We start from the raw sequence: 27636 nt of genomic DNA, 5'->3' as shown, positions 1-27636 counted from the left end.
CTAGGCTTGCCACAGAACGTTTTCTGCTTTTCTTCCAAAGTGAAGTTGCCTCCTGGTCTTAAACTGTCCATCAAATTGTCATCTTAATATCATTATAAAACAGTAGTGCACAACCGAAACTAGAATTTTTAAGTGACATGGTGGCCTTGTTGGGACAGAACATCTCTGGCCGCCTTCTCTCGGTATCACACAGACCCTTGAGGGTATAGGGGAGACTTCACCGAAAGCCTCCTTTTGGATTCCTGACATGTCACCTCAGATCACTTCTTGACTACTGTTTGGAGTTCTGGGTATGAGGACGGAGTAGGTAGAGACACTGTAGCTAGAATTAGAAGTGAGTCTTAGTGCACAGATATCAGCACAGCTAGAAGACGAATGATAATCTGACTATCAGTGAACCAACCAGGGACTCAGCCTGGAGGGAGAAGTGGGAGGGAACCGAAGGACTCACAGTTAGATAAAGCCCCCTAGGCAGGAAGAGAATGACACCTAAGAACCAGAGCACACCATGTTCCAGCTTCGGAACTGTGACTGTGTTAAACTCTTTCCAACTGGGAAGAAAGATCCTATGAGTTTTTACATGTAACTGAGTGTCCCTACTCTACCTAGCAATGTAAACTAGCCTTAATTTCAGAAAAACTTTCTAGACACCAAAGTCAAGCCCCAAGCATTGAACCCATGATTCTGAGCTTGCTGCTCACACCCAAGGGTCAAAGAAAAGAACAGTTTGGGTATAGATTTTGAGACAATTTAAAATATTTTTACTGCCTCTCAACTCCCCTGGGAAGAGGAGCCTTCCCTGGATGTGGACCAAGAACCTGCACCCTAGAGGTGTTACTCTGACTAGATTCTATGAAGGGAGTGGGTGCAGGGGATAAAATACTAAAACAAAAATGAGAGCCACGGGACCCATCTGCAGCTACAACTTAAACTTAAGATCCTAAACATGGAGTCAGTGACCGGTGCTGGGAAGGGCGCAGGAGGCAGAAACAGGGAGGGAGGAGGGTCTTGGGGTAGAAGTCTGTCTGCTTGCCTTCACTTCTTGGCCTTGCCCTGAGAGGCCACAGCGTCCATGGCTTTCCGTACCCTCTCTTCATCTCCCAGGAACTGCATGGGTTTAACGGGCTTCAAGTTCTTGTCCAATTCATAGACAATGGGGATGCCTGTTGGCAGGTTCAGCTCCATGATGGCCTCTTCTGAGAGACTTCCAGTTGCTTGACAATCCCCGCCGAAGGCTGTTGCCATGGCCGCAATCAGGACTCTTTCCCCCTCTTTGATCTGGGGCACAATCTCTTCATTCCAGAAGGGCAGTGCTCTGGCAATAGTGTCCTTCAGGCTCTCACAGGACGGTCGCTGGTCCTCGGTAAGGTCTGCGTACCTGCGATCCTTACTGATGTTGCTGTAGAGAGATGATCCGGCTCCATTGGCGGTGGTGGGACATCGTAAGATCGACTCCAGATCTTTACCTGTGCAGTTTCTGCTTTATTGAGACCAGTCAGAACCCCATTGTGTTATTCACTGAGGCGCCAGGTCCTGACCACTGGCAGCCACATCTGGTCAATGGCATCCAGGACTGTCCAGAGGGTCCAGATTGCTCTCTCCTGCACGGAGGTGAAGCAGATGTCGAATTCATAGCCAGCATCTCTTCGCCATGCTTTGCCTCCTTGTGGCCGGCCAGGCTTAGGTCAGGCTAAAGCGGTTCTTCGAGTTCCAGGTGCTGGATGAAGACTAGCTTGTAGGCGGCCATGGCGATCCTTTGTTTACAAGGGTCTGCTTTAGGAGGACGTCAAGGAGGAACCATGCTGTGATCTGACCAGTAAAATGCTGCAGCCAAGTTTTGTCCCTGGAGCCTGTCCTGCACTCTTCCGCGGTTAGGTAACTAGGGGCTGTAGTCATTCCAGTGGAAGGTGAAAGCAGCCTGCATTTAAAAGATGATTTAGAAGATACTACCTTCTTCTCTGACCCTAGAGGAGCTGCTGGCCCCAGAAGGTTGGGATCAATCCTATCAAATCTATGTGTTACATTTACTTTTACAAAAACAAAAAAAAAAAGTACATATATTTATCAGCACACAAAAGCCCCTCTGAGGTTTCTAGTGGTGATTGAAATAGTCCTATGTGGTCACCAGAAAATAAGCCATCCCTCATATCAAGTGAGATAAGCTCCTTGTCCTCAAGGGACAGGAGTGTCTCTTACTGTGTGTTAGGATCCCTTCGCCTGGTCTTGTAGAGGGGAAGTGCCCCTTGATCATGTCCAGGGTTTTGTTTTTTTTACTGTCTGAATCATGTTTCAGCTGTTTGACCCTACCATGTGGGTTCAGAACTTGTTTTGGGCGTACTAAATCTCTTTCCAGATCAGTATAATAAAGGAGTGATGTGCAATAAAAAAATTAAAAAACAAACAAAAATAAATAAATAAAATGTTTTCAAGGTTCTGAGCAAAAGTACTTAACAGTAGGACTCTGCCTTGTCTACTGGCAACTTGCCTGTGTGCACAAATGTTCTGGTGATGTTTTGCATAACATTAATTCACTTTGGTAATATACTATTCCATCATTGCTGAACAAAAAAGACATTCATCTTTGAGACTGTGAAGGTGACTCAGTGAACAAGAACATTTCCTGTGCAAGCAGTAGACCGTTAGTTAGAATCCCCAGAACCCAATTGCAGCCAAACATGGTTGTGCATGCCAGTATTATCAGCACTTGGGGCAGAAAACCAGTAGACCCTGGGAGCTTGCTGGTCAGCCAGCCTAGCTACAATTGCAAGCTTCAGGTTCAGCGAGAAATCCTGTGTTGGGAGGTGTAAGGAAGAGAATGATAGAGTGGGACACCAGATGTTCTCTTCTGTGTGCGTACCAGCAACACACATGTGCACACCCATGAATGCAGTGTGCACAAACACACGAGAGAGAGAAAGAGAGAGAGAATGAGAGAGAGAGAGAGAGAGAGAGAGAGAGAGAGAGAGAGTTTTTTGAATGATTGTGAGTGAGATAGAGAGAGAGAGAGAGAGAGAGAGAGAGAGAGAAAGAGAGAGAGAGGTGAAAGAAGGAGAGGGAGAAAGAGAGAGAGAGAGAGAGAGAGAGAGAGAGAGAGAGAGAGAGAAAGAGAGAGAGAGGATAGAGAAATTCAACTTCTCTGAGGCTTAAATCAAACTGAGCAAATAACTGAAGTCAGGATGCTAGAAACTTCCCAACAGACAGATCAGCTACATTTCTCCTGGCAAAAAGAGTCTTCCATGCTGCTTTCAGTCCCAACTCAGTAGAAATGTATGAGGTCAGTAACATACCTTCACACAACCCTAAAGGGCAGTTACCTTGCCAAGGAAGTCATCCTGTGTGACATTTCTTCGTTAGGTTATGATCTCATGCCTCTCAAAATTGTTGCTGATATATCAGCATGTCCCACAGTGCAAAATATCTCATCCACTACACAGCCCAGCAATTATTCTTAGACCCACTGAAGTGTCAACATCCTTAGCAGAAGCCCATGAAAAATATCAAAGGTCAAGTGGTCACTGATGGAACTGAAGATAAAGGCAGAGAGGAAAGTTTAGAAAATTTACCAGCGCTTCCTACACGCAAGAAAAGAAAATGTTCAAGCATGTAAGGAAATGCCCTTTGAAAATTAGAGATTGATTAGAAATGGAACAAGGCAATAAAAACATCAATCTGGCAGTGGAACCAACACGAAGAGGCTTAGAGCCACAGATCTAAGGCTGTCTAGACAGTTCACAGCAAAAGGAAAAAGCAGAGGCTAAAAGGGTTTAACAAGCATTTTTAAAAACATGGGAGAAAGTGGAACATTAATTATGATTTGTTGCTGAATGATTTACTGCACAGTGGGATGATTCAAAGATCACAAGGACTTTGTAGCATATCCCAGATAAAACCCAGTTCTGATCTCTACGCCAAGATGTGTCTACAGAATGTGTGGCTGGATCTCTGGTCTTTCCCCTCAATGCTTGGCATGGCTTTCCTAACACCATACTCTCCTTGGGCTCTCCTTCCCGTGACCAAGGAAGCTATGAAACAATTTCAGATGTATGATTCCACCTAGCTTTCTTGAAGGTCCATTCTTACATAAGGGTGGCTTTTGGTCTTGAGGGTGTTTGAAAGAGCATTGGAGTTAGGGTCAGAAGAAATAAGCCCCATTTACTCACAAGTAAAGTAAAAAGCTACCACTTTGACCATAGCTTTCCTATCGATGGGCACAATTTATTATCTACATATACATGATTCCAGGTACAGAAATTGTAATGAAATAACAATTTCCCAGGACTTTTGAGAGGCTCCAAAGTTTACATTTTCATACTATATCCAGATAATAAGATATCTAATATCATGAAGTTGGTATTAATGCAGATAATCTAAAGATAAAAATTACATATAAAATATATTTTAAATAGTTGATGTTAATTTTAGGTAATTCATAAATGACAATATTTAATGAAGTAGAAAGCTCATGGGGTTAAGTCATGTGATTTGAAGTTTGTCATAAAAGAAGTTATCAGTATTTTAGGCATTTTTTGGGGTCCTTTCTGTTTTTTTTTTTTTTTTTTGAGACAGGGTCTCTCTGTGTAGCCCTGGCTGTCCTGGAACTCACTCTGTAAACTGTACTGGCCTTGAACTTGGGGATCCACCTACCTCTGCCTTCCAAGTGCTAGGATTAAAAGTATACATCATCACTGCCCATAAATTATAATTATTAAGAGTAGATATTATTATATATGTGCTTTAAATCTAGGTTTTCAATGGAGCTTTATGTGTTCATCTACCCAAGTATCAAATATATATATACATGTATTCGATTTCATGTAGTATTATGTATGTATGCAGTATACATTTGCTAAATTTATTTAAATTAAAACTCCAAGGATTTGAGAATAGCTAATAAATTGAAGATTTTGGAACTTCACTTCAGTCTTTTGGATGTCAGGAGTGGTGATAAAAATGTACAGAATCCCACTTAAATGCCTTAACTGTTCATTATTTTCCAGTAAATATTACCTATGGTCAAATCAATGGTTTATGCTTTATTATCTTTCAACATATTCATAAAAAGATGTAATTTGCATATCAAAAGACTAGCTTATGAAAATGCCACTCAACAGTGTAGTATAGTCACAGAATCATAGAGCCACCTCCATGGTGTAGATTTCGTACCCTTACTCCAAGAGCAAATGTAAGCCCGTGGGTGATTGCACCCCCTTCTGACACGGTGCTGGGGCACACTACTAGCACATGACTCCATAGATCTGTCAAGTGTATTTGCGTTGGCTGACTTTATTTTCTTTACATTGAGCCGAGCTTGAGTTTCTGGGATCACCACCACCTGGTATGTATTTTTAAAGTTCTTAAATATTGCTGATTTGCTGCTACTTTTTATAAATTTTTCTACCACTATTATAAAGATGCTGGTGTTTGCTTTATTTTTTTCTCATAATGACTGTCTGGTTTGAACATCAGGGTGATTTGGGCCTTATAGAAAATGTTATAGTGCTTTTTTAAATCATATTTTGGAAGAGCTCATAAAGAATTGATATTACTTCTTAGAATTTGCCAGAGGCATTGTATATTTTGTGCTTTTCATTATGAAAAATTTCTAAATAACTAATCTAGGTTTTTACTTGTAATAAATATATTTGAATTTTAAATTTTATTAGCTAGTCAGTTTTAGCACATGTATCTTTTTGGAATTTTCCCATCTTGCTTGAGTTATCTAATTCGTTCTTCGGAGTGTTCTCTTACTATGGTTTTATTTTTGGAAGACTAGCAAATAATGTCCTCTCTTTGATAATTATTAGTTAGTATAATAATAACTGAAATTATCTTTTTGTTTTTCTCAGTCACCCTAGCTAATGGTGTGCCAATTTTATTATCTTTTCAAGGAACCAACTTTTGACTTCATTGCTTTCATCTACTGTTTTCTATTTTTATGGAAATTATTTTTGCGTTAACCTTTATCCTTTTTCATAGAAAACTTGTAGGAAATTATGCTATTTTCATTCTCATTTATAACATTTAGTTGGAGCATGATTTTTCTAGTTTAAATTGCTGGATTATTTTTCTTTGATTTGTTTGTTAACATTGTTTTACTTATTTGTGGATTTCCAAATTTTCCTTTGTTGATAATTTATAATTTAATTTTGATCTGAGAATGCATTGTATAATTTCACTTTTTAAATTTATTGAGTTAACTTTATGACCTACATTAAAATCTGCAGCAGAAAAATACACACTGGAGAAGAATATGAATCCTGTTATTATTGAATGGAGTGTCACATAGATGTTTCTTAGATAAAGTTGCTTTATCACCTTATTAAGAATTTCAATCTCTTTATTGATATGTCTAGTTGTTTTATTTATTATATAAACAAAGTGAAAGAGACCATGAATTTGAAATAAAGCCGGGAAGGGCACATGTAAGGAGTTGGACAGAAGAAAGGAAAGAGGAAGTGATATAATCATATTATAATCTCAAAAAATTGTTTAAGAAGTTACGTGTTTATGTATATGTCTTTGTGTACATATGCGGACATGAGTGCAGGTGTTCACATATGCCAAAGAAGGCATCAGATTCACAGAAGCTGAAGTGACAAATAGCTGTGAACCACTTGAAGTGGGCGCTAGGAATTGAACATGAGTCCTCTGCGAGAGCAGTAAGTGTTTTACTGCCCAGTTGTCTCTTCAGCCCCACACTCTCATTCTTTAGAAATGATATTTTTCTAGGTTTTGAACATAGTTATATATTTGTTAATTTATTTTTATTTTTACTGTATTTAGGTATCAATCCTAAGGCTTAACACTGAACACTTCAGCCTTTCTTTCTTTCTTTCTTCCTTCCTTCCTTCCTTTCTTTCTTTCTTTCTTGTCTTAAAAACTGTGAATAAGAGAGACAAAGAGGAGAGAGAGGCAAGGGAGAGAAGAGAGAGAGAGAAAGAGGAGAGAGAGAGGAGAGGAGGAGAGAGAGGGGAAAGAGAGGAGAGAAAGAAAAAGAGGAGAGAGAGAGGAAAGGGAAAGAAGAGAGGAGAGAGACAGAGGAGAGAGAGAAAGAGGAAAGAGAGAGAAGAGAGATTAGCCAACCTAGTTCCCTGTTCTACAAAGTCATCTCATTTCTTTCATTTATACCAAGAACTTCTGTTATAGCTACCACTGCTGATCTAATCAAACAAATGCTTGACAAACATCCTCCATGTTGGGAATGTGGGACCAAATACATAGAAAAATTATGTTTATCTTATCTATTGTTGACAGAAGTTTGTGTCCCACCAAGTCCTGCAGTCATTCAGTCCCAAAGAAACACACATAATTATAATTAATTATAAACTGGTTGGCCTATAAGCTCAGGCTTTTTATTAACTCTTATATCTTACATCTTAACCCACAATTTGTGTCTATGTGTCTATATTAGCCATGTGGCTTGGTACCTTTCATCAGCGAGACGTTCTCATCTTGCTTCTTCTGTGTCTGGGTAACAATTGTAGACTGAGTTTTCCTCTTCCCAGAATTCTTCTATTCTCGTTGTCTTGCCTCTGCTTCCTGCCTGGTCACCCCACCTATACTTTCTGCCTGGCTATTTGCCAATCAGTGTTTTATTAATATAAGACCATTGTCCCACAGCATCCCCACCCCCGCTTTTCAAAACAAGAACTCTGAATCGAATATCCTTTGTTTAGCTTTTTTTCTATTATCCATAACAACTTGTAACCAACACTTTAAACAAAGATAAATATCCATAATCCATTTCAGGGGAATGTGGGCATAGTTTTCCAGGCTACTTCCTGCTGATTGGGGGCACTGATAATCTTATAGGAACCTAAAGAAAATTTAAGATTATGGTCAAGTACTCACTGGAAAATTCTGTGAGGCTTGATCATCTCAGCCAGCAGACAGAGAGGAGAGGCTGTTCTGGATGTAGAATGTAGATATCTGGGCCATCTGCTCCTGTCAGAGATGTTTCAGGAAGTCTTACTTAATCAAACCTTATTTTTATAGTCCAGAATGAATCCATAGCCTCTTATTTCCTGTAGAAACAAAAACAAAACCTCTCCAGAGTAACATCTTTTGACTTAAATTTTGAAGTCAAGGCATTTTCAAAATACACATGTTGGATTAATCCAGCAGCATTTATAATCAAATGTCTTTTAGCAGCTTTTGCTCCTTCCTCAGTCATCAAACAATTTGAAGACAACACAATAACATACAATCTCCAGATTTTCTGTGTATTTTCCATCTTTACATGGCTTTATTTTAAACACTATTTTTTTTTCTTTTTAATTTTTGGTTTTTTGAGTCAGGGTTTCTCTGTGTGTCTTTGGCTGTCATGGAACTCATTCTGTAGACCAGGCTGCCCTTGAACTGACAGAGATCTGCCTGCCTCTGCCTCCCAAGTGTTGGGACTAAAGGTATGTGCCACCACACCCAACTGTTCTCTTTATTTTTTATTATTTTAAGGACTTTATCCTTTTTCTTTTCTCTCCCAAGCCTACATATATTTTTAAATATACTGTAAATTGTTTAGAGACTTTTTCGTCTGAAACTATCTTTACTGTATCTGTTTTTGGCCACATGAGTTTTTAATTTGCTAAGCAATATGGCTAGGATTGAAATTGTGGCTTTGACAGCTAGATCCAATCCATTCCTTAGCTTTCTGAGAGTCTAGCCTCATGGCAGAGGTACCAGCCCAAGCCATGTTTACTGCCACAGTTCTATGGAGTTTTAAGGTCCCTGCCACCACCAGAAGCATGCTATCAGCTATTCATCAACATCATTTAAGTGTTTGGTATTGGGGCCTCTTAAAAGAGCTGCAAGGTTTTTACAGTTAAATCTTAGTCAGGACATCTCTCTTAAATAAGACATGCTTTCCTCTAGCAAACAGAGCCCACCCACGAAAATGCTGCTACCAAGAAACCATGCTCAACTCTGTTCTTTTTCTAGAATTACTTCACAAATTTTCTCTGGTTTTATGTAGATGCAGTTGTCCATGTTAGTACCATTCTGTTGACCAAGGTTTCTACCCTGCCTGGTCCTGCAACCATTCAGTCCCAAAGAAACACAGAGGCCTACATTAATTATAAACTGGTTGGCCTATAAGCTCAGGCTTCTTATTAGCTCTTATATCTTATATCCTAACCCATAATTCTTGTCTGTGTTAGCCATGTGGCTTGGTACATTTTATCAGCGAGTCAGCCTCATTTTGCTTCCTCTGTGTCTGGGTGATGACTATAGACTGAGCTTTCCTCTTTCCAGAATTCTCCTGTTCTTGTTCCCCTGCCTCTATTTCCTGCTTGGTCACCCTGCCTATACTTCCTGCCTAGCTACTAGCCAATCAGCATTTTATTAATACAAGACCGTTGTCCCACAGCAATCTCTTAAGAAAATAATTTATACTGATTGGCAGCATCAATAATTGATAGTGTTTGGAAGATGGACTCTAGGCTGTAGGTGGTTCATGCCTTTCGAGTTTCTATTCAAGGAAATGTTATCCAATGAACACTGAAAAGGTTTACAAATAAGACTAGCATACATCCCATTCCATTTTACGTGGTCATCAAAGGGTGCTGTGCCCAGGCTTGTGTCAGACTGAAATACCAGATTGTTCACAGGCCCCACAGCAACCCTGACGCAAGAGCTGGAGGAAATTGGTGCGTAAACTTTTCAGCTGCTTCCTTGACACACCATAAGTCTTCTCTAAAGAATGTCTCCCAGACCATTTCCCAGACTTTTTTCACAGTTAATCTTCTTTCCTCCCCCTCTCCTGACTCACTTCTCTACTCCCAGTTGACCTTCCCAGTAAATCATTGGTGCATGAATCCATGTCTCAGGCTCTGTCTTTGGAGAGTGACAAAATGTAATGGACACATGCATAATACAACCTGGTCCCAGAATATGGAAAGGAAAATAAAATTGTTGGTAAAGAAACTATTCCTTGGAATAGAAAAGAACATCATATATGTTTGGAACTAGAAGCTTACTGTTTGAAGAACTAACTTTGATAACAGTTTTATTCTACTTGCTATTGGTGTTTGAATTTCCATTTTATTCATTCATATTTTATTTTATTTTTTATTTATTTAATAAAGATTTCTGAATTTCCATTTTTGATAGACGTAATCTCAGAGCCTCATTTTCTAGTCCATTGGTAAGATCTTGTATGGCAAGGCTGCTGAGTTGATCATTCCCTTCCAAGACTACCTGGCTTCTCGATGGTAGAAGAGGTCACCAGTGCTAGCACGCACCAGGATTCCAGGAACAGGGATTCCCAAAGTACAAGAAGACACCAATAATTATCATTTTCAGAGTTACTATACTGTTGTGATATATTGATACTGTATTGTGACGAACACAGCACTGAGAGTAGCCCCTATATAGAGAAGGAAGGGTTCTGGAACCATGGAGATGGGCCTGGGCCAAGAATATTGTTCCACCCGTGACTGCATAAGCTTTACAAACACAAATACAGACTTCCTGTACTTCAAGGTTGTCTTTACATTGAAGATAGTCAGGATGGCATTTAGCTCTTTGTCTACTGTCTCTTCTTTGATCCATCTATCTTCTAATTACAGTTTTGTATGACAAAGACAGAAACGTATAATGAAAGATAACAATACAGTGTATATAGTTGCTAAAGAAATCTGTAGTAGCCGGGCGGTGGTGGCGCACGCCTTTAATCCCAGCACTCGGGAGGCAGAGGCAGGCAGATCTCTGGGAGTTCGAGGCCAGCCTGGTCTACAAGAGCTAGTTCCAGGACAGGCACCAAAGCAACACAGAGAAACCCTGTCTCGAAAAACAAAAAACAAAAAACAAAAAAAAAAAATCTCTAGTAGATTCCATGGGGAAAAATCTTTAAAGGTTGGAAGAAGTGGGAAGATGAAGCTAATTGCCATCTTAAAGTATGGTTCTTACATTGTAGGTTGTGATGCCATTTAGGCCATAACTGAAGTGTCACATATTAACCTAGAATTAAGTGTATAATGAATCACTTGCTCGTGTTGCATTTAACTTCACTGCAGCCTTGGTTCTAAACACATAGTATGTGCACTCTACCCAGAGTGTACCCTCGTGCCACACAATGCCTACAAACTCTGCCTGAAGTATGCCAGCTTGGACTTGAGACTATTGTATATTATGGGATGCAGTGTTTGAACTATACATATGTTATTTGCTCTTAGATAAACATAGTCACTTAAATGTGGAAAACAAAGACTTTTGAGTTTTCCCATCGAAATTCCACAGTGTTATCAAGTTAGTGGAGAAAAGGCCTTGATGTAAAGGAACTCCTAGCATTCCACAGAAAAAGAGACCTGCAAGCCTCCATGATGGTTACAGTGAGACTTTCTGATGAAATTGTTACTCACATCAGTTTGCTTACCAAATGACAATGAAGCCCTTTCATGCCATAAATAACGAGACCATAGAGATAGGAGAGAGAAAACCTTTCTAACTTTCCAAGTAGAAAATGTAGCATATGGGTTATAATTCAAATGATGTACAAATTGAAGGCAGGTGATTTTCTAGAAGTAAATTGGTTGAAAACAGTTATTGAAATCAAGATGAGCTATCCAGTTTCTAAATGAAAGAGATTTAGAAAGTGCATATCATCTCTTCCTTTGTTCAGTGTCAAAATAGCACCTTAAATTATGACAGATTATTCAAAGATACTTCACAAGAGAAATGAAACTTAGGCAGTCATGTGTTCCTTTTGGAGATTTGACTTTCCCTTTGGAAAAATGTTTTGGACTATGAGATACCATCTTACACCTGGCTAGATCAAAACCATTGATGACAGCTTATGTTGGAGTAAGAGGAACATTCCTCTAATGCTGGTAGGATTGCAAATTTGTACAGTCACTTTGGAAATCAGTATGGTGGTTTCTCAGAAAATTGAGAAACAATCAACCTCAAGACCCAGCTATACCAATCTTGGACGTATACCCAAAGGATACTCAATCATATCACAAGGACACTTGCTCAACTATATTCATAGCAGTATTATTCATAATAGCCAGAACCTGGTTACAACCTAGATACCTCTCAACCGAGAAATGGATAAAGAAAATATGGTACATTTACACAATGGAGTATTACTCAGCTGTAAAAAGCAAGATATCATTAAATTTGCAGGCAATGGATGGAACTAAAAAAAAATTATCCTAAGTGAGGACTCAGAAAGGCAAACATGGTAATGTACTCATGGATATTAGGTGTAAAGAGTAACTATGCTACAATCCATAGCTCCAGAGAGGCTAAATAACAAGGGAAGACCAAAGAAGGGTGCATGGATTTCCCTGGGAAGGAGAAATAATTGTAAGTAAACTGGGGTGAGGGACATGAGGAATCCCCAGTGTATGAGAGTTTGGGGTTGGAGGGGGAGAGTAATGAAAGAGATGTCTTGATTGGGGGAGGGGAATTTCGGGATCAAGGAGAAACCTGATGCCAGGAAAACTCCCAGGAAACCAACAGGATAACCCTAGCTAAGACTCCAATCAGTAGTGGAGAGGGTGCCTGATCTGGTCATCTCCTGTAATCAAGTTGGTGACTATGCTAATTGTCATCAGAGAGCCTTCATGCAGTTGGAAGCAGATTCAGAGAGCTACAGTCAAGCACTGGACTCAGCTCTGTTCTGGGAGTTCTGCTGAAGAGAGGATTTTATGAGACAGGGGGTCAAGGTCATGGCAGGGAAACCCACAGAGACAGCTGACCTGAGTGAGCTCCAGACAGCTAGGGAGCCAGCATGGGACCTACTTAGGCCCTCTACACGTGTGCAACAGTTGTTTAGCTTGGTTTGCTTGTGGGGCTCCTAGCAGTGGGATTAAGACTGGCCCTGGCTTTTAAACTGGCTTTTGGGGACCTATTCCCCATGCTGGATTGGCTTGCCTAGCTTTGATGCAAGGGAAGGAGCTTGGTCCTAGCTCAGTTTGATGTGCCAAGCCCATGATTTTATTGACTGGGGGGGGGGATGGGAGGGGAAGGAGTGAGGGGAATCTGCAATTGGGATGTAAAATAAATGGGAAAGTTTTAATTAATAATAAAAAAAATGTTTTGGTGTAATTCTTTTACAAAAACATCAAGCATAGTTAAATATCACAGAAAAAGAACAAAATGGTTTTCAAGTGTGTACTTAGTTAAGTTTAAAAGGAAATGATTAAACAGTTCAAATGCATTTTTATCATTTTTCAAATAATTTAGACAGAGAAAAAAATGTAATTTCCGAAAGCAACATCAATAAATTCAAAATGACTTCTGAGTGGTTTGTACACCCAGTGGATTTGGGTGGGTGGAGAAGTGTAGAGGATCTGGAAAGCATTGGGGAAAGGGAACCCACAATCAGAATATATTGTATGAGAAAGGCCTGTTTTAAATTAAATGGTTAATTGGTTAAATAGAATGACTTATGACTTGAAACAAATAAAAACACTTTAAAAACCTATCACTTGCAAAGAAACATAATAAAAATAACCCCAAAGCCAAATACCTTCTGAAGAAAAGATTTTCAGTGAATTCTAATGTTAAAGCTGTGAAACAAATACACAATACACAAAAGTCATATGTATTCAATACACAAAAGTCATATGTATTCAAAGAGGCACAATGCTGAAAAAAATCTGTTTTCATCATCTGGAGACTGTAGCTAATTTTCTTTAGTGACTCATTTGTCTTGAGAAATTGGGTAGTGAAATACAGTGGGTCAGCCATTTGTCTTCTAGGATGATGCTGTAAGATCAAAGGGCTTTCATATCCATGATTTCCCAAATGACTTAGTGGGGTCTAGAAATACAAAGTTTGGAGTTAATGTATGGTAAATGGCTGCCTTTGCTCTCTTATCTGAGGAAGTTGTCTTTGGATGTCCATGGGGCTTGGGACATCCTAACACCTGTCTTCATTAGGGTTTCTGTTGCTGTAATGAAACACCATGAGCAAAGCAACTTAGGGAGGAAGGGGTTTTGTGGCTTACACTTCCACAGCACTGTTCCTCATCAAAGGAAGTCAATACAGGTACTCAAGTAGGGCAGGAACCTGGAGGCAGAAGCTCATGTAGAGGCAATGAAGGGGTGCTGCTTACTGGCTTGCTTCCTATGGCTCACTCAGCTTGCTTTCTTATAGATCCCAGGACCATCAGTCCAGAGATGACACTACCCACAACGGGCTGGGCCCTCCTTATCAATCAGTAATTAAGAAAAGGTCTTACAGCCAGATCTGCAGCGGGGCGGGGATAGGGGGTCCTCAACTGGTTTCCTCCTTTTCGGTGGTTCTAGCTTGTTTCACATTGACAGAAAACCAACCAGGACAACATGGTTGTGTTATTGTCAGGCAGTTAAGCGAAGAAGGCAGAGATGGGCAAAGGTAAGATGGGAAGATGATTGTCAAAAGCATGATTTTTGAGATGAACCCTGAAGAAAGTCCTATCAAGCTTGGATGCACAATGCAAGGGAAAAAACACCTGGATACTGCAGTCTGTGTGTTGTGTACTGAAGAAGAGTAGAAAAGTGAGTCACAATAACACACTTCAGTGAAAAAGTGGCGTCTACACAGTATGCTGCAGGAAAGATCTGCATATGTAAATCTGATGTCTGTCTCAAATTCCTTTGGTGGAGATGGAGATGAAGGATATTAACATTTGCAGAGAGGTAGACAGAGAACGAACAAAGTAGTATTAATTAAAGTATTATTATAGATTGGAATGACTACAGTTCCTACCTAGTAGGAATGGACACCTGATCAAATTCTTTGCAAATACTGAGTCATAAATTCTAAACCAGAGTTCCTAGGACAGTAGATATGACTGGTTCTTGGTGCAGAGACCAGAGAATGCCTTTGTATCCATCATTGTTAACTGAAGGTGTGATTATTTTTTACAATCAAAGGTAACAGACCAAGCTGTGCTTATTTCCTGAAAGTGGCTTTGACATTTGAAAGTGAAACTCAGCATTAGAAGCCTGCATGTATCCGGTGAAAACAATCTGTGAGCTGTGAAACTATAAAACCATTTTGTGGATAAGTCAGCAAAGTCATTGCTTCATGGGATTTCCTTCCCCAACGAAGCTATGATGTCGGTACATAGACTTGGACATTTTCTTCCCACTATCTGCTCTTCGCTAGGCTAACTCATTAGAGTATGGATGTAACTTTTGATGATAAATGTACAACCACCACGGCATTTACATTCGCCAAAGTTTGCTGCCAAGAATAATGTATTGAAGGTAGGACAGGCTTGTGTCACATCAGCTGAACACACGTGAATAAAGCGTTATCACTTGTTGATCCTCTCCTTGAGATGACAATGTTGTCAGTTTGTAACAGAATATTCCTTACCTTTGTTCATCTCTGTAAGTGTATCAATTTCAACAATGACAAAACAGCCAAGTGTGATGGCCTACACCTTTAATCCCAGCCTTGGGAAATCCCCATGAGTTTGAGGCCAGACTGTGTCTATGTAGTGAGTTCCAGGACAGCTAGGGCTAAATATAGAGACCCTTACACAAACAAGCCAAAAACAAAAGGAAAGAAAAACAGCAAAGCATTCTTTTCACTGTAGGCTCTCCTTGATTCAGTGCGATTACACTGTTCCCCTTGTCCTAGAGCAGTGTGACTACACTGCTCCCCTTGCCCTTGACTCAGTGTGACTACACTGCTCCCCTTGCCCTTGACTCAGTGTGACTACACTGCTCCCCTTGCCCTTGACTCAGTGTGACTACACTGCTCCCCTTGTCCTGGAGCAGTGTCTATTTCTCCAACCCGTTGAATCAGAACCTGACAGAGATAAAGTCATTTGGACCATAGTTGCATCGAAAACTATTATAAATATGACACTGGGACATCAAACATGGTGAACAGAGTTTGCCTTTGAAACCTGATCGTTAGGTGTTCTTTTTACTTCTCCAAAGAGCTAGGGTCCTTCAATTCTTTGGGACCTTAGGTCTTATATATAAGGAAAGCTCTGAGATCTCCAACAGGGTATGCATGAATGCATGCTTTATTTGATAAAAAGATGGGCACTGTGAGATGGACCTTTGAGAATGCAGGACCTCACTCCTTCAAAGCTTTTAAATATCACTGAAAAGACAAAGTGTTACAGTTTTATGGCTCATAATTTTGTACTCTCTTCTCCCCTCACTCAACTCTGTTCCCACCATTCCCCAGTGTCCTCATATCTCCCATGGTCCGGCTGATTTTCCTATCTTCTAGGGACTATATAGAAGAGTATCCTGATTCATTTTTAAAATTTCAGGCCAGAAATATCTGATTCTTGGAAGTTTACATATAACCTCCCTACCCTAGCAAGCCCATCCTGAAATAATTTGTCAAGGAAATTACTGCATATGTTAATCAGCCTTTCAGTCAACCATTTTGTCAGTTCAGCTTTTCCACTTCTATTAATGCTGACTTCAGTCCACTCACCCGAGGCTGCCTATCTCCGTAGGTTACCTCTTCTGTCTTCTAGTTAGCTTAAACAAAGCAAAACTCACAAAAGTAGTTCTGGCTGACTTCAGTTGTCTAAGACTTATGAGACTCTTTAATTAACTTATTACTTTTAAATAAATAGTTTCAGGTCTAGAGAACTGGCCCAGCAGTTAAAAATGATGACTGTTCTTCCAAGGGACCCAAATTCAGTTCCCAGGACCCATATCAGGAGGCTCACTTCACCTTCACCCGTAATTCCAGCTCTGAGTGGACCTGCAGTCATGTGTACTTGCCTACACACAAACACGTTTCTAAAATGTAAATAAAAGAAGAAAATAATTCCGAATCCTTTCTGAGCTTTTCAATATTTTCTATGCCCTTAAAAATGATGAGTCGAGTGGGGGTGGGGAGGAGATAACTTGGTTGGTAAAGTGTTTGCCTTACAAACATGAAGATGTTAATTCAATTCCCAGAATCCACATAAAAACAGCAGGGCAGGGTGTCATACACTTGTAATTCCAGAATTGGGAAGGCAGAAACAGGTGAATGCCTGGAAACTTGTGGGCCATTCAGCCTAGCCTACTAGATGAGCGCTGAGTCTGTGAGAGCTCCTTTCTCAATTAAACCACTTGGGTGGATGCTGGAGAAGGATACCTGAAGTTGAACTCTGGCCTTCTCACACACATGCACATAAAACATGCACCCCCTGCACACATACACACATGAACATGCGCAGAAGTACATAGACCCTCACATGATGACTCTTATCTCAACACTCTTGGGTCTGTGCTTGTAACTTTTGTTGATTGTCACTTATACTACCTTGTCTTCATGTGTATCTGATTAATTTGCATTATCTGTTGGACTTTTTATTTGAAAATTTTCAATACTTTTAGATTTGAGATAATTTTATCATCCTCTAAAGAAGGTAACATCTGTGAGGACCTTGGAACCACTGGGTTCCAACCACATGGGTTGTAGGCTCTATAACTACAGTTCTGTTCCTCTTTCACCCCCAGTACTAGAGCTCTTTCTAAGGAATGCTTAAAAAGGTAAACTTTAATAGAAAAATTCTATATTTAAAATAAATGAAAGCAACAGTGCTCTAAAACCAGTAGATGAGGACAGAAGCATCAGTTACACCTACTTGCATTTTCCTGGTCTGCGGTAGTTCCTAAAGGATCTCTAAGAAGGTCAGCTTTTCCTGAGTATGCTTTTTCAAACCCAGAATTTTTAGAAATCAACATTTTTTCTGTCTTTATAAAACCAACATGAATTTTGGTGGGCATACAAGCTTGCCACATCTCATTAGCTGTAGATTTACAGGCATGCATTATATCTTTCAACTCAGGCTTATGTGAATAAAATCAAATAAAATCAAATTTTGTCTCAAAATACCTCAATTTAGTTGGAAACTACTTTTCTACTGTATCTAAAGACTGTTGTAGGAGGCTGCTTGTTCATTTCCCAGCCTCCTAGACTCCCAAAATAATCACACAAAAACTATATTGTTTGCAATACTGTTTGGCCAATAGCTTAAGCGTATTTCTGGCTAACTCATATCTTAAAATTAACTCTTTTCCATTAATCTATGTAACCATGAGGCTGTGAATTATCATATAAGGTTCTGGGGTTTGTCTCTGGCAGGGCTATATGGCTTCTCACTGACTCTGCCTTCTTTCTCCCAGCATTCAGTTTATTTTCCCCACCCAGCTCTACTCTGCCCTGCTTTAGGCCCAAAGTAGTTTCTTTATTAACCAATGGTAATCACAGCATACAGAGGGGAATTCCATATCACCTCCCCTTTTCTGTTTAAATAAAAAGGAAGGTTTTAACTTTAACATAATAAAATTACAAATAACAAGATAAGTATCAAGCAAGAATCAGTTACAATATTTATACCTACTTTATCTTTTATAACTAAGGAAAACTATAATTATAACTATCTATTCTTCAACTCCATCAAAGACTCCAGAAGGATATAATATTACCTAAGTAAACAAGAAGTACAGTGTAAGCAATTTCCAACACTCTAGAATTGACAGAGACATCTAGCTGCCTGGACAGTCACTCAAAGTTCTTCTGTATCATTGGGGCATTCGTCTTCAGCTCACAGGCCCATAGTATCCAGCAGACTTTTCCATGAAGCAGCAAATTTCAAAGACAGTTCTGCCTTTATTAGCAGTTTGTCAGTCACTTTCTTCTGTGTTCTGCAAAACGTCTGGCAGACTCTTTCATGAAGCAGCAAACCTGAAGAAATGGTTCACGTTTAGGCAAGTTCAACAGCCATTTTTCTGTGGGTCCTGCATGTCCAGTTCATACAGCATAACATCAAGCAGTCCGGGCAAGAATAGTCTCTTGCCCAAATGGCTAGTTTTGTCAAAAAGAAAAGCTCCAAGTGGAGTGCTTTTGGTGCTCAACATTCTCTCTCAGGAGTAGATAGGTGCTGCCAGGATCAATCGTGTCTCATGTCAACAGAACCCTAAGTTATTTAAATGTCATATTCTACAGCTCTTTGAAGTGGCTAAATATTACCTATCTATACAGAATACAATCTCTATTTATCTAAAGAACCTGATTAGTCTAACTATAAGCATGACAAACACGGATGACTATTGATATATAATTCTTAATATCTTCATAGCTTAAAGACTAAGACTTCATATTAGGATATTAAACAATCTTTAAACAACTTGCAACAAATGAGGACAATGACCTCAAAGTGTAAAGAATGTATAAGTATTTTGATCATAGGTCAAAATGTATAGTGCAATATAATAAGTATATCCTAAAAGCGATCAATATACATAATGTCTTAAGCAGAGGTAGAAGCATGCATGCATACAATATGACAAAATAACTTTGGCTAGGTATACCAATATTGTAGACAGAAATAGGAACATATTCAATATAATTTGAATTTGTATCAATGTACAAGAATCTATACCAATGTAAATTGCCTATAAATAGCTCACAAGTACTTACTTTATTACTATTATTATTAGTGTGAGTGAGCTCACACTAATCTATTATTCCATCCAATTTTTGTTTTTTTCCAAAGAGATCCCTGTGCCTACATCATTTCCAACCAATTCCCCAACCCTATACCAATTATAATCAAACCCTAATTGATGTTCCTAACCCTGAGGACAAACTTTGTTGGGAGAGGGGATGTCATCTTCTAGAATTGCTTCCAGCTGTCATAGAGGCAATGTTCTTTCTATAGGATCCTGTAAAAGTAAAATGATGGTTAAGTTTCAAGATTACTGTCTGGTATAATTGCAAATAGTCTCTGAGTACTTAGGTAATAGTATATCTTTCTGGAGTCCTAATTTAACTGCCCTTTCTTCTGTCAGAATTTCCTCAGGAAGGGAAAGTAGGAGGACTACATTGACCACACCCTAGGTGACCAAGGGCCAACTATTCTAGGTTGTCTATTATGGATGCTGTCTTCCATCTTTGCTTGGTCCTTTGGTCCTGGTTTAGAGACATTCAGTATCTCTTCGGTAATGAAAACTTCAGGAAGAAAAGTATAAGTAAGATAAATGAAGCATTTACTTTGCTATTTATTTTTAAATTTTATATTTCTGGTTGTGAGTCTAGCCTTTAATGGCTGAGTCATCTCTTTAGCCTCATTTTTAAATTTTAAATATTGAACAAATGAAAAAATATAAAGGAAATGACTTAGGGTGTTAAATGAATGCTGATTACATAAGTTTTATTTGCTATTAGTGTCAATGTTTTAGAATGACAAGCATGGTTTTCATATATATGTAATGTGAATAGATAATACAAGTTATTGTCAACATAACAATTGTGAAATTTTCTAAATCATATTTTAAGAAACCTGAATTTTTAACAATGCATGAATAGAATTCAATGTTTTTGCATTTAAATTCTATCTCTAGCCATAGATAAGTGAGCATTCTAAATTGTATGTAACCTTGGGCACAAGATTAGGGAAAATAACATACTGTAAAGAAGGTTTCATTCTATATGATGAGATTAAATATTTAGGTCTGGGAGTAACTGTAAGAATTTGGGTCATATTAATAACTGCAAGATGTCCCTATATATTATAAAGCATATTTATTTAAATTGGTGAATATGAAAGTGTTTGAAAGATGCCTTTAAAATAAATGTATAAATCATTTTTTAATGGGACTTGGCCTGAAAGCTTATAATGTAGTTAGCTAATAGCATCCTTAAATCATGTTTGATATGCTTCAATTTAGAGGGAGTCATAGTTTGACATTTAACAAATGACTAGCTGTATGTTGCGCCTGAAGTAATACCATTTAGCATTTAGTTTCTCTGCCATTAAAATTAAATGTCATGATGTAGCATTGACCTTATAGAAGCCTTGAATGTACTGCCTCTGTGGTAAAGTTAAACAAGCCTCTGATGCTTCACATAGGTTTCAGAATGCACACTAGCTAGTTTTAGAAAGCAGTGACTAACACTGCTATTGGTATGTGTTCACTAGACACTGTTAGTTATTGAGTCTTAAGACATGTACTGAAGATGTATATAGACCTTCTGTAGACATTTTATGAAACCACATGTGGCATATAGCACGAAATATTTTCACAGGTTAACATTTCGCATGACTCTCCAAATTATTCAGGAGAATAATTATTACTAAGAGCTAGGGTTAGGTAAAAGGGTGTAAGCCATTCAAAGGGAGCACATCCTCATATTGTTCTCTACAAGGGGTCACAGAGGACCACAAGTTCACTTTTATAGATTTCACTTAACAGTGAAACCAAAACATCTCAGAGTCATGGAGTCCTCTACGATTGAATACTCTAATCTCCAGCTGGGGGAAAAATTCTTAATTAAAACTGAAATTGGGAGTGAGGAACCTGGACACAATAAATGAATCTTGATAGAGAACATTCTAGAGGGAAATTTTCCATTTATTTTTTCGCAAGTCAACTTATAACTCTCATACCCCGTGGGAATTCCATTCTTGCTCTTTGGACATTCTTACCCAACCTAACAGCACATCTGCATTCAGAGTCGTTTGTCTTGGGCTTCATTTTTTCAATCAAAACTCTAATTGCACTGTTTTCCAAGCGAATCATGACTATATTTCCGGTGTATGACTTCTAAACCAGTAGTGTTCAACCTACACGACCCCCACAAGGATCACATATCAATCCTGCATATCAGGTATTTACATTATGAGTCATAGCAATAGCAAAATTAAGTTAGGAAGTAGCAACAAGATAATTTTATAGTTGGGAGTCACCCCAATATGACAAACTGGATTAAAGGGTCATAGCACTAGGAGGATTGAAGGCTACTGTTTCTTAGTACATTTATTCCTCTTCTTTCTAAAAATTCTTACTTTTAAAAGTTAAACAATAGCATGTAATTTAAGTTTCTTGATTTGTGCTTCTTTTCTTGGGGCTTCAGAGCTTAGAAACTATAACCTTAGAATCCATGGAATCCCCAGGGTGATGCCTTAGAAAAGCAAAAAGTATTGAGTGAATCCCTCTTTGAATGAGATCATTAAATCCAATGTTTCTAAATAGCTCTTTCATTCAAGCTGATATTAAATTATACATGTTTTGGTGGCATATCTGAATGGATGAACTATGCAAGCATGATGCCTGAATTTCTCTAGATGTAAAACTGATTATTTATTATTGTCTTCTGTAAGAAAGTTAGAAATTTTAAAAAAGAGTACCAAATGTTAAATCATTTGGCATGATTTTCCTGGTGGTTTAATATCATGGTTTAAAAGTGAAATGCCTCCCACAGATGTGTCTCAACATGTAATCTCTACATGGAGCACTGCTTGGGAAGGTTGTAGAAGCTTTGAGTTATGAGGCCAACTGAGAATGCAGATCACCAGAACCAGGCTTTAGAAGGTTGGAGCCTTTTTCTGCTTCTGGTCTAGCTCTCTGCTTTCTCAGCCTGTTAAGATCTGAGGTGTCTACCTCATGTTCCTGCCACTATGGACACAATGCAATTTCAGCAGCAATCCTTTCCCCAAACATGGCATCCCTAAGCCGTGTGTGTGTGTGTGTGTGTGTGTGTGTTAACTCTTTTCTGTTAGGACAGCAGTTCTCAAACTATGAGTGGTAAGCCTTTGGAGGCCAAATAACTCTTTCACTGGGGTCAACTAAGACCACTAGAAAATACAGATATTTACAGTATGATTCATAACAGTAGCAAAATTACAGTTATGAAGTAGCAATGAAATTTATTTTATGGTTGGAGGGGTCACCACAACATGAGGAACTGTATTAAACGGTTGCAGCATTAAGAAGGTTGAGAACCACTGTGGTTAGGGTATTTTTGTCACAGACAATAGAAGTAACCGTTGGGAAAAAAAAAAAAAGAATGTCAGAGAGACCAATCATGTGATCCTTAGAGACTCTAGAACTGGGATTTAGAAAGTATCCTAGTTAAGATTATCTTGGGGAAGAAAAGATTTCACTCATGCTTCCATTGCATCATTGAAGGAAGTCAGGACAGGAACTCAGGCAGAGCAGGAACCTGGAGGCAGAAGCTGATGCAGAGGCCAAGGAGCACTGGTGCTTACTGGCTTGCCCCTAATGGCTTGCTTAGCCTGCTTTCTTATAGAATCCAGGACTACCAAGCCAGGAATGGTACCACTCACCATGGGCTGGTCCCTCCCCCATAAATCACTAATTAAAGAAAATGCTCTACGGACTTGCCTATAGTCCAATCTTATTGAGGCATCTTCTCAACTGGGGTTTCCTCCTCTCAGATGACTATAGCTTGTGTCAACTTGATATAAAACAAACCAGCATAGGAAGAATTCTTAGCTGCAAGCTATAGGAACCCAAGAATGCCGAAAATGGATTTTAATGAGCAATTCTCATGAGAGTCCGGAAGGCCCGAGTTCTGATAAAAATGCAGATAGTAAACACTGTTGTTGACTGGGTTTTCTGTCCTGCCTGCTTCCACAGTCATTCAGTCCCAAAGAAAACACACAGAGGTCCATATTAATTATAAACTGATTGGCCTATTAGCCCAAGCTTCTTATTAACTAATTCTTATATCTTAAACTAGCCCATTATTCTTGTCTATGTTATCCACATGGCTTGGTACCTTTATCAGTGAGGCATTCTCCTCTTGTTTCCTCTGTGTCCAGGTGACGACTGCAGACTGACTCTTTCCTCTTCCCAGAATTCTTTTGTTCTCATTGCCCTACCTCTACTTCCTCCCTGGTTGCCCTGCCTATACTTCCTATCTGGCTACTGGCCAATCTGCATTTTATTAAAATAATACCAGTGACAGGATAAAATACTATTGTCCCACAGCACTCCCCCCCCACTTGGTTTAAAACAAGAACTCTGATTCTGATATCTTTTGTTTAGTTTTTTGTCCAGACCATTATCCATAACATATTGCAGGCAACACTTTAAACAAAGATAAATATCCATAATCTATTTTGGGGGGAATGCAGGTGTAGTTTTTCTAGGCTACTTCCTCCTGATTGGGGGCACTGATAATCTTATGGGGACCTAAAGAAAATTTAAGATTATGGTCAAGTTCTGACTGGAAAATTCTGTGAGGTTTGATCATCTCAGCCAGCAATCTTGAAGCTATTCTGGATGTAGAATGCAGACATCTGGACCATCTGTTTTTATCAGAAATGTCTCAGGAGGTCTTCCTTGATCAAACCTTATTTTTATTAATTCAGAATGAATCCACAGCCTCTCATTTCCTGTGGAAACAAAACCTCTTCTCCAGAGTAATATATCTTTTGACTTAAATTTTGAATTCAATTCATTTTCAAAATACATATATTGGATTAATCCAGTGGCATCTATAATCAAATGTCTTTTAGCAGCTGTTGCTCCTTCCACAGCAGTCATATCATTCAAAGACAACACAATAAGATACAGTATCCAGACTCTCTGTGTATTTTTCATCTTTACATAGCTTTATTTTAAACTCTATTTCTTTTCTTTTTATTTTTAACTTTTTGAGACTAGGTTTCTCTATGTATCTTTGGCTGCCTGGCACTCACTCTATAGACCAGGTTGTCCTTGAACTCACAGAGATCTGCCTACCTCTGCTTCCCAAGCATTGGGATTAAGGTGTACCACCACACCCAACTACTCTCTTTCTTTTTTATTTTAAAGACTTTATCTTTTTTCTTTCTCTTCCAAGCATACATATATTTTTAAACATACTGTAAACCATTTAGAGGTGTTCTTCATCTTTGAATCTATCTTTACTGTATCTCTCTTTTTCTGATCACATGAGTCTTTAATTTGCTAAGCAATGTGGCTAGGATTAAAGCCATAGCTTTGACCACTGGATCCATCTCATTCCTTAGTTTTATGAGAGTCTATATTCAGGGCAAAGATACTTGTGGGAGCTATGTTTATTGCCACAACTCTATGGAGTTTCAAAGTCCCTGACACCACCAAGAAACATGCTGTTGGAAATTCATAAACACCATTTAAGTATTTGGTGGCAGAGCCTCTTAAAATAGCTACAAGGCTTCATAGCTAAAGCTGAATCAGGAAGCCTCTCTTAAATGAGAGTCCTTACCTCTAGCAAACAGAGCTCACTCGAGAAAATGCTACTACCAATAAGCAGTGCTTAACTCTATTCTTTTGTGACTAGAATTATTTCCCAAGCTCTCTTGGGTTTTATGTGGATGCGGCTATCCATGTTGGCACCATTTGTTGAGTGAGATTTCTGTCATGCCCAGTCCCACAGCCATTCCTTCCCAAAGAAAATACACAGAGATCCACATTAATTATAAACTGATTGGCCTATTAGCCTAAGCTTCTTATTAACTAATTCTTACATCTTAAATTAGTCCATTTTTCTTGTCTATGTTAGCCATGTGGCTTGGTACTTTTATCAGCAAGTCATTTGTATCTTGCTTCCTCTGTGTCTAGGTGACGACTGCAAACTGATTCTTTCCTCTTCCCAGAATTCTCCTGTTCTCATTGCCTTGCATCTACTTCCTGCCTGGCTTCCCTGCCTATACTTTCTGCCTGTCTACTGGCCAGCGTTTTATTAAAATAATATAAGTGACAGGATAAAAGACTATTTTTTCCCATCAGACTTTAGTCAGGAAGAAATTGGATTAGAGGGAATTCATGTTGCAGAACAGAATTTTTTTTTAACTAGCTAAAGATGTGTTACTATTTTACCTTGCCTGTCTAAGGTACCTGATTGGTCTAATAAAAAACTGAGTGGCCAATAGGTACACAGAGTAGGAATAGGTGGGGCTGGCAGGCAGACAGAATAAGTAGGAGGAGGAATCTAGGCCTGCGGGAAAAGGGGAAGAAAAAAGAGAAATGACAGGGAGATGCTAGGGGCCAGATAGATGGACAGGGAGGAAGAAGGAAAGTAGGACATACAGAATGAAAGAAAGGTAAAAAGCCCTGAGGCAAAATGTAGATGATAGAAACAGGTTAAATTAAGTTAAAAGAGCTAGTGGGAAGTGCCTCAATTAAGACTGAGCATTCATAAGTAATAATAAGTCGCTGTGTCTTTGTTTCAGAGCTGGTAGGCAGCCCAAGGAAAATTCCAATTACAGACTCTAACTGTGTCTTGTCTGTGTCCTGATAGCTGGAGTAAGGCTGGGTTCAAAAGTAATGGCATAAATAATTTGTTAGATAAAACTTCATGACAGCATAGAATTTAGCCTGTGTCATTACTACTTACTACAGTTAACCAGATTTCTATAAATAAATAAATAAATAAATAAATAAATAAATAAATAAATAAATACATAAATAAGAGGGGGGAAACATTCAGTTTGGTAAGAAAGAAGAATGTGAACTAAATTAAAGTTGTATTCAAAGTTAGTGCTGCAAAATGGGTGTAATTGTTAATGAGATCAGTCCCATTAAAGAGAATCCTTACACATTTTACTCTGACAATATAAAAGGCACCTTCAAGTAAGTGCTCCCTGATCAACGGCTTCAGGCTGTGCATGTACCATTTTCAAAAAGCTTTCATTTATAAAGGAATACCTGAAAGAGAGTGCCACTGTAGGAATGTGCTGCACAAATAGGGACACCAAGAAAAATGTTTTCCCAGGTTTTTCTAAGCAGCCACACAGTGACCTTTCATGACGACAGTAGCGGAGAATCTTGAGCCAGCAGCAGAATTTTATTGTTCATGTGGTGCTATTTTGTAGGCATGTAGAATACAAGGGTTATGAAATCGTGGAGGCTTACATGGAGGCTCCAGAAAAATGCTAGTGAGGAAAGGCAATGGGAGCAACGGTTGAAGCTCCTGAAGGGGCAGTATGTAAAGGATGATGGCAAAGTCAGGAGTGCTGGACATCTGCCAGTGAAATCTTCGGGCACCGAATGGAGTCAGGCCAAGAGACAGTCTAAATTGGTTACTTTTCTGATGCTATTAAAAAAACACCATGGCCAAGACCACTTAGAGAAGCGAGGGCTTATTCTGGGCATGTGGCTCCAGAGGGGTTACAGTCCATCCATAAGAATACAGTTTCAAATAAAATCCCCTGGAGAGTGGCGACAGTGTAATCTCAAAGGCCCTGGGCTGTGAATTATGCAAGGGTACTCATATTTCTGCACACAGTCACTGTTTAATGGGGGATGTGGGTGGGAGGACTGGAAGATATTTCCAAGAACTGCTTTGGCTTTTTATTCTTTCAGGAAAAATAGGAGTGTGTAAAAGAATTGTCCGATGTGGATGTTAGAGGATGAGCAAAAGCATGAGAAGGCATTGGAGAAATCTGGAAAAAGAAACTCTTAGAAAGGCTTAACTTGGAACCCATCACTACCAAATAATCACTTTAAGACGATTGTTTCCTTTGCATTTTCACCACACTTCCTGCTCTCAGGAGTTAGGTATGAGAGCATGCTAAGAAGCTGCCTTTACTTATTCTCCCCAACTTTCACTTTGGCAAACCTCAGAAAGAATTCTCCTCTGCCCTGTGATGATGGGGAACACAACTGAGGTTGGATTTCTTATTTCTGTTTGCTCCCTATTATATATATAATATATTATGGTTTGGAGTTAGCTTGGGATTCTTTGACCCATGACCTTCAGCAGTTGACTCCCAATGTGGGGCTTTGGGATTCGGGACCCCTGTGGCTCCATCCAGCTACCACTGGGCTCTTTGTGGTACATTTTGGTATTTGGCCACTGATCATCCCCGTGATGGCTCTGTAGCAGACTCTGGCCTCGGGGGAGCCACTCTGGGTCCAGCTTCACCAGTGCTCCATGGTAGCACAGGTGGGCCAT

General features: G+C 39.2%; 1 pseudogene; it reads right to left on the bottom strand.

Moving 5' to 3' along the window:
- Positions 1-1035: 1035 nt before the first annotated feature.
- On the bottom strand, positions 1036-27636 carry LOC126511291 (phosphoglycerate mutase 1-like; annotated as a pseudogene).

The sequence above is a fragment of the Alexandromys fortis genome, unplaced genomic scaffold, assembly GCF_014885135.2.
Source record: "Alexandromys fortis isolate MF-2015 unplaced genomic scaffold, M_Fortis_MF-2015_v1.1 scaffold_97, whole genome shotgun sequence".
NCBI classification, from domain to species: domain Eukaryota; kingdom Metazoa; phylum Chordata; class Mammalia; order Rodentia; family Cricetidae; genus Alexandromys; species Alexandromys fortis.
Note: the sequence above shows the minus strand (reverse complement) of the source record. Positions and strands in the feature narration are given on the sequence as shown.